Here is a 7,827-nt window from a genome sequence, read left to right as displayed (position 1 = left end):
TGCTTCAGCCTGATAGTTGCCCAAAGGGAAACTTAACTTCTCTCCAAAGGGAGTGGAGAGAAAACACTTTTCAGAGTCCAAGAGAGACAAGGTGGGTGAGGGTAAGCGCTTGTCAAGGACCAACCTCTGTTGGTGAAAGAGACAAGCTTTGGAGCTAACCCAGCACCCTGCTCCAGTTCTGTGTAGCCTGAAAGGTCGTCTCTTTCATAAACAGCAGTTAGAACATAAGAACAGCCATACTGAGTCAGACCAGTTCATCTAGCCCACTGTCCAGTCTTCTGAAAATGACCAATGTCAGGCGCCCCCCAGAGGACCCCTGGGACCAACATAGATACAACACCACTGCAACCAAGGTTAAAAGTCAATGCACATGGGAGAAGCATCTTGTGTTGCATTCCTTATGTGCAAGGCCCATTGGGTTGCCATCTCCTTTTCTTCCTTTCTGTTAAAAGCTTTGGTGTTTTGCACAGAAACATTATTTCCCCAGGAGAGACCCAGGAGTGGTGGCTGCATTCCGGTACCAAACAGTCACTAGAAGGGGGCAGACAAAGGCCTTTAGGATGAGGCATCTGTCACTGTCAAAAGGTCATCTCCCTCCTGCAGGTCACTGGCAGCCTGAATTTGTTCCTTATCCTCCCAGAGTCTGGGGGCTGGAATCAGCACTACCCAGCCCCTCCGTATGTAGCAGGAACAAACACAAACCTGGTCTTTAAAACAAGCTGTCCCCTTCCTTCTCAGCGAAGATTTTTCTGTGAGTGAAGTTGATCTTCAGTTCCCCTCTCCTGGGGGTGGGGCCAGCTCCCAATGAGCTCTGTTTTCACCTTTGCCCCTTTCAGTCACTCTGGGATCCTAACTCTGCTCCCAGCTGTCAGGCAGCTTCCAGCCCATCCACCCTGCTCACTAACTCTGTGGTCAGGTGTCACCCCCTTTGCCAGCACACAGAGCCTGTAGGAAAGCTTCTTTTATCAGATGCATTGGTGGTATACTGGTGAGCATAGGTGCCTTTCAAGCAGTTGATGTGGGTTTGATTCCAAGCCAATGTAATAATGGCTTTTCCTCTTCTGGAAGTGGTTTAATTTCAGTCACATTGTATTACAATCACATTATCAATAGAATGAGACAATAAATGTCTCAAAGCCCAGCAGGTCATACAGGATAGAGGCATACAAGGGGCTGAAATGTGCCATCTGAGACAGACAGAACATTTGGAAACCTGCATCTCCCATCCCTGGCCTTCCATGTTATGATTCCAGCTGTGTGAGCTGTTTGTATGATGTTCCGGCATGATGGGGAAATAAAGTTTTGAGTCAGTTTTTGCTCCTGCAGATTCCTTTGCAGTTACAATTATAATGACATGAACAAAAGGGAGGCAAAATAAAAATAATCCCCAAATTGCAATACAGGTGGGGAAAGAGAAGATCACGGTTAAGCCAAACACGTCAAAATAAAAATTAATACTAAAAGGGGAGGGGAGAAGAGATCAGGTCTGTGGAGATCCCCTTGATATTTGAACTCAAATTGTTAGAATCAAAGTTCAGACTTGACACTGGAAAACCTGCAATTACCTGTCTCTCTGAACACCTGTGATGAGCAGGATCAAGTTGGGACACCTGTTCTGCTTCAATCATTTATTATCTCTCTGTTCTCTCCTTCTCCCCCCAATTCCTCGTCTCCAATGTCTCTGCCTTTCTCCTCTTGCTCCCTCTCCCCTGCCCTTTCCCAGTGGCAGCGACTCACAGGGCTTCTCCCCTGGTAGCTGGTGCTCATTTTCAATCAAATAAATCAAAACGCTTCCACCTGCAAGTGGATTTAGCCCAGGACCCTCAGAGTCAGCAGCTGTTACGTCCCCAACTCTCTGGTCAGGTGTCTTAGCACTGAAAGCCTCCTGTTTAGATCCTAAAATAGCATTTTTGCAGCAGGGGGCTCAAATTTTGGACCGGACATTGTAGCTCCACCGTTATTTTATTGAATTGCTTCAAAACAGCAAGTGTAGAAAGTCTCCTAAGTGCCAGGCTCTCTTCCTTGGAAACAGCTGCCCCTGTTCTGCAGGAGTCTGTGCGTTCCACACAGCAACGTACAAACCTGCTCTGAGCTGAAGGGGGGTCAGACAGTGATGGTAACACAAATCTTCAGACTATTAACTCAAGTCCCTTCCTTTCTTTAACCCAGGACGTGCCAGTCACCTGTTAGCCATGGTGTTATCTTCATTTTCAAATACCTCTCAGGATATTTCACAGAGGGAGTGAAACCCCCACCCCACGGCTCCCTGTTGAGGCATTGTACCGTACCTGCCCCTGGAGACTGTCTGGTTTTATACTCAGAGCTTTTTCTCTTCAAACCCCTTATCCCAATCTCTGGGCCACCGCCGCATTTCAGAGTTTAGAATTTACTCTCATCACTCTCGTGTGGCACTTTCCATGTGAATGAGACAAAGCAATGGGGGAAGCTCCGTGGCTAATGAAAACCGGTGCGTTGGGTGAGGCCTGAACTCATAACCCCAGCAGTGCGCCTCCCTCACTAGCCAGTTGTATCCCTACAGGTGCTGCTCAGACAAGCTTGGGAAGTAGGCAGTTACCTGTGTCTGTGATTAACAAAGTTGGTGGCTATTTGAATGGCTGATGATTCAAACCCAGGTGAAGATAGAGGTGCTTGGCTTTCTTGTAAAGAGAATCCAGTACATTTTAACAGGCAGGAAAATGCCTCAATTCTGGCCTAGCCTCATTGGGCAAGCATAAGCAACAAATTCACCAGATGTGTTGGTGGTATAGTGGTGAGCATAGCTGCCTTCCGAGCAGTTGACCTAGGTTCAATTCCCAGCCACCACACTGAGGTACTATTTTAATTTCAGTCACATTGTATCAGTTTATCAATGGAATGAGAGAATCCATGTCCTGCAGATCATTAAACACCCAGGGGAAGAATAAAGGGGCAGGACTATACTGTGAGCAGGTGGAGTCACCCTGGTATTACAATGTTTGGGTTTTTTTTTCTTTACTTCCCTCTCCCTTTTAGACTCAGAGCATTTAAGGTTAGAAGGGACCAGTGTGATCATCTAGTCTGACCTGCTGCATCTTGCGGGCCAAAAGAGCCCACTCACCCACTCCTGTAATAGACCCGGGAGGGGAGGCAGCTCTGTGCTCTGCCCCTACTCCAGGCAGCGCATGGAGGCCCTCTGCCCCCCCTCCCCCAATGGGTGTGCAAAGATGTGCCAGCAGCACTAAGGTGGCTCCCTGCCCACTCTGCCTCCGTCCCTCTGTGCCACTCCCAGAAGTGTCTGGCATGTCCCAGCATCCCCTGGGGTGGGGGGAGTGTCTCCATGTGCTGCCTCTGCCCCGAGAACCAACTCCCCAGCTCCCATTGGCCAGGAACTGCAGCCAATGGGAGCTCTGGGGGCCGCGCCTGCAGGCAGCGGCACATGGAGACTCACTGTCCCCGCTGACCTGGGAGCTGCTGTCGCAGGGTTGTGTGTACCGGTCACTTTGGGAGTTGCAGTGCCCGGGGTAAGCACCACCCCTCCTGCACCCCAACTCCCGAGCAGAAAGCCCGCACCCCGCACCCAAATTTCCTCCCAGAGCTTTGCTTGTCTTCCTTTCACCCAGAACCATCCTTCCTCTCCTGGGTTGCAAGTAGCCACCCCTGGGAAGCCAAGAGGCAAGCACAGGATTATACCTCCCAGCAGCCAACCGCACCTCCCCAGGCTTTGCAGAATGAAGGGTGATGCTCTACTAACCCCACTTAGCCACACTGAGGCGCTTAGCTTCTGCCCTGCCTTCCTCAGCTCGACTTTCCTCTTTTGCCCCATTCTTGCCTCACTTCCTCCTTTGGCAAGTCACACAAAGGAGGCCAGCAGGAAGAGCCGGCCTCCACCAGCCAACCTCCCAGGGCAGAGGAGACCAAGCCACAAGGCTCCAAAAGGTGACTGGCCCAGATCCTCTAGCTTTCCCCTGCTGATGCCAAGGCTTTTTCTCAGCTCATTTCACCACCCTCTCTCCTTCAGGGGTTGGGTTTATCACAGGTACATGCCAGTGGCAGCAGTAGGAACTTTGCTAGACAGTCAGGGAAGCTGGGAAAAGTAAGCAATTTTGTTTCTGGCTGGTTTTGAACCAGGGACCTTTTGCATGTTAGGCAAACGTGATAACCACCACACTACAGAAACTCTGTCAAAAAGCTTTGCCCCTCCCTTCATAAGAGTATAAGAATGGCTATGCTGGGTCAGACCAAAGGTCCATCCAGCCCAGTGTCCTGTCTGCCAACAGTGGCCAATGCCAGGTGCCCCAGAGGGCGTGAACCTAACAGGCAATGATCAAGTGATCTCTCTCCTGCCATCCATCTCCATCCTCTGACAAACAGAAGCAAGGGATACCATTTCTTACCCATCCTGGCTAATAGCCATTCATGGACTAAACCTCCATTAATTTATCTAGTTCTCTTTTAAACCCTCTTATAGTCCTAGCCTTCACAACCTCCTCAGGCAAGGAGTTCAACATGTTGACTGTGCACTGTGTGAAGAAGAACTTCCTTTTATTTGTTTAAAACCTGCTGTGCATTAATTTCATTTGGTGGCCCCTAGTTCTTATATTATGGGAACAAGTAAATAATTTTTCCTTATTCACTTTCTCCTCATCGTTCATGATTTTATGTACCTTTATCATATCCCCCCTTAGTCTCCTCTTTTCCAAAATGAAAAGTCCTAGTCTCTTTAATCTCTCCTCATATGGGACCCATTCCAAACCCTAATCATTTTAGTTGCCCTTCTCTGAACCTTTTCTAGTGCCAGTATATCTTTTTTGAAATGAGGAGACCACATCTATATGCAGTATTCAAGATGTGGGTGTACCATGGATTTATATAAGGGCAAATATTCTCTGTCTTATTCTCTATCCCTTTTTAAATGATTCCTAACATCCTGTTTGCTTTTTTGACTGCTGCTGAACACTGCATGGTCGTCTTCAGAGAACTATCCACGACGACTCCAAGATATCTTTCCTGATTAACCGTAACTAAATTAGCCCCCATCATATTGTATGTATAGTTGGGGTTATTTTTCCCAATGTGCATTACTTTACATTTATCCACATTACATCTCATTTGCCATTTTTTTGCTCAATCACTTAGTTTTGTGAGGTCTCTCTGAAATTCTTTCACAGTCTGCGTTGGTCTTAACTATCTTGAGCAGTTTAGTATCATCTGCAAACTTTGCCACCTCACTGTTTACCCCTTTCTCCAGATCATTTATGACTAAGTTGAATAGGATTGGTCCTAGGATTCACCATTGGGGAACACCACTAGTTACCCCTTTCCATTCTGAACACACCGATGGGTGAACCTGGAGAAAGTGATGGCAGCCCTTCGATGAGTCAGCTGGCAGAGCAACGGACTGGAGCTGGAACTCAGGAAGTCATCCTTATGTTATCCTTCTGACTCCAGCTTGAAGGAGAGCTTCTTTTTCTTCCCCTTGCTGAGAAAGAGCAGGAGAAGAAAGAAAGATCAGGTGAGTCAACTCTTGCTTGGGAGCCACCCACTGAAAATGTAAAAACAAAAAAGTAAAGCCATAAAAGACTTCAAAGCCCACCAGGCCCAACCTCTCTTCTAATATGGCAGAAAAGCCACACATCTCCTGTCTAGGTAGGGACATCCTATTGCCCCACAAGAACTGGAAGGTCATGTTCAGCCTCAGCAGCACTCGTGGAGCAGGGGGAAATACATGGCTGAGGAAGTTCCCTGTAGCCGAAAGATAGGTCTTGAGCATCACAGCTTTGTAGGTAATTACAAGGTCCACTTACGCCACCGGCTGAGCCATTCCTCACAGGCCAGCAACTGCTTCTCCCAGTTTGCGTTCCTCACCATGTACCCAACTAAATGCTAGAAGGCCCAGCTCATCAACCTGCCCACTCTTGCAGCCCTCCTCTTCCACCCTGACTGATAGGGAGGAGTATTAAGCCTCCCTCCCTTAGGCCTTTCAGCATTCCTGGGGAACACCAACACCGCCCAAGTGACTTTGGGCCAGTTGGTCAACCAATAGGGCTGCCTCCTAGGCCAGGCTGCAGCCCAGCTTCAGGACTCAGAGGAAATGGAGCTCCCATCCCTACCTACAGGACTCCAAGCACGGCCAGCCTTCTGGATCAAACATCCCCTCTTGTGCTCAAGTCACAACAGCTAGCAGGCAAAAGGCAGGCTTTCATATCATTTGAGAGAGCAAGACAGAGCCTTGGAAGACCCAGCAGGATTAGGTCGCACAGGAATTGTCCTCAGATCCTACTGAGACTTCAACTCAGATTGCAGGATTCAAAGTCCTGAGGGCTGCTCTTACACCATGGGACCAATAGGGAACCCCCAGATCTCTGCTGAGTTCTGGTGTGGATGACCCTGCGGGTGCAGCCCTGCATTTGCTCACCAAGTTGGCATGTAACAGTTTGCTGCAACTCCCAGAGGCCTTTCTTAATCCAGACTGAGAGGCCAGTGGCCATGTGAGGAAGTTGGCCCTTCCATCCTAGGCAGTACATGGCCCTTTCTAGGAAAGACCAAGTCCTGGAGGAAAAAAGACTGTTGTGAAATAACATCCTGAAGAGATGCCTTTTTCAGTTGTTGGAGGAGTACCATATGGGGAAATGCTCTCTTTTCACCTGACCAGGGATGTGAACCCTGGACCCTCAGATTAAAAGTCTGATGCTCTACCAACTGAGCTAGCCAGGCTCATAGAAAAAGGGGCAAGTTTGGTGCAGAAGAGAAACTAGTCAAGAAAAAGAGGGCAGAAAATTTGCTACTCTTCCTTCTTTAGCAGCCCTAGGCCCATCTTGCTTCTCCATGTGGCACCCAGAGACATTCTTCTTTTTTTAGTTAAATATCAGATCCAGGAGAAAATATAGTTATACAAAGCAAAATAAAATTGACCTGTCTCATGCAGTGCTACATTGACCTCTATTCAGACTGAGCCTAAGGGAGGGCCTTGCTTTGGGATCAAACATGCCCTCTTGTGTGAGTCACAACAGCTAGCAGGCAAGAGACAGGCTACCATGTCATTGGAGAGAGCAAGAGGAAGTGTTGGAAATCCCAGAATAATTAGCTGGCAATGAAAGGACCCCACAATTCTACAGTGGCTTGAACTTTGATTTCAGGATTCATAGCTCTGAATACCAGCCCTTACACCATGGGACCAGCAGGGGACCTATTAAGAGAGTTTGACTTCTGGCATGAAAGACTCTGTGGGGACAATTTTTTCTGTTAGGGAATACCCAGTGGGAACATGCCTTTCTGGCCAGCCCTACATTTGCTCAAAAAATCAGCACACAGCACTTTGTTGCAGGCCCAGAGGCCTTTCTTCCTCCAGACTGCAATGCCAGTGGACAGGTGAGGAAGTAGCACCTTCAGTCCCAAGCAGTAAAGGGCCCTTCCTAGGAAAGGCCAAGTTCTGAAAAGAAAAAACTGAAGTCAAAGAGAGTCCTCAAGAGATGCCTTCTGAAAATCTTGGGGAATTGTCCTTCTACCTGACCAGGGACTTGAACCCTGGACCCTCAGATTAAAAGTCAGATGCTCTACCAACTGAGCAAATTCCACACAGAAAAAAAACTACTCAGAAAATGAGGGCAGGAAACAATACAGAAAACCTGATGCTTTCGCTCTTTTAGCAGTCCTAGCCCCAGCCTGCTCCTCCATCCAGCGCCCTGAGTGAGGCCTTATTCTTTTTTTAGTTAAATAGCAAATCCAGGAGAAAACACAGTTATACAAAGCAAAACGAAATCACAAACAGAAATGTCACTGGAAATACAAAAATTAAAAAGGAAAATGCAATTCCCATCACTTTATCATGTCTGGGCCATTCCTGTATCA

General features: G+C 47.9%; 2 non-coding genes across 2 annotated transcripts; both read right to left on the bottom strand.

The window, feature by feature from the left end:
• Positions 1-4,083: 4,083 nt before the first annotated feature.
• Positions 4,084-4,156, bottom strand: TRNAV-AAC. Its single transcript has one exon. It is a non-coding gene; the product is annotated as a tRNA-Val (tRNA).
• Positions 4,157-6,620: 2,464 nt separating this feature from the next.
• On the bottom strand, positions 6,621-6,693 carry TRNAK-UUU. The gene has a single exon. It is a non-coding gene; the product is annotated as a tRNA-Lys (tRNA).
• Between the last annotated feature and the right edge of the window lie 1,134 nt (positions 6,694-7,827).

This window comes from Gopherus evgoodei, unplaced genomic scaffold (assembly GCF_007399415.2).
Source record: "Gopherus evgoodei ecotype Sinaloan lineage unplaced genomic scaffold, rGopEvg1_v1.p scaffold_81_arrow_ctg1, whole genome shotgun sequence".
Taxonomy (NCBI): Eukaryota; Metazoa; Chordata; order Testudines; family Testudinidae; genus Gopherus; species Gopherus evgoodei.
Note: the sequence above shows the minus strand (reverse complement) of the source record. Positions and strands in the feature narration are given on the sequence as shown.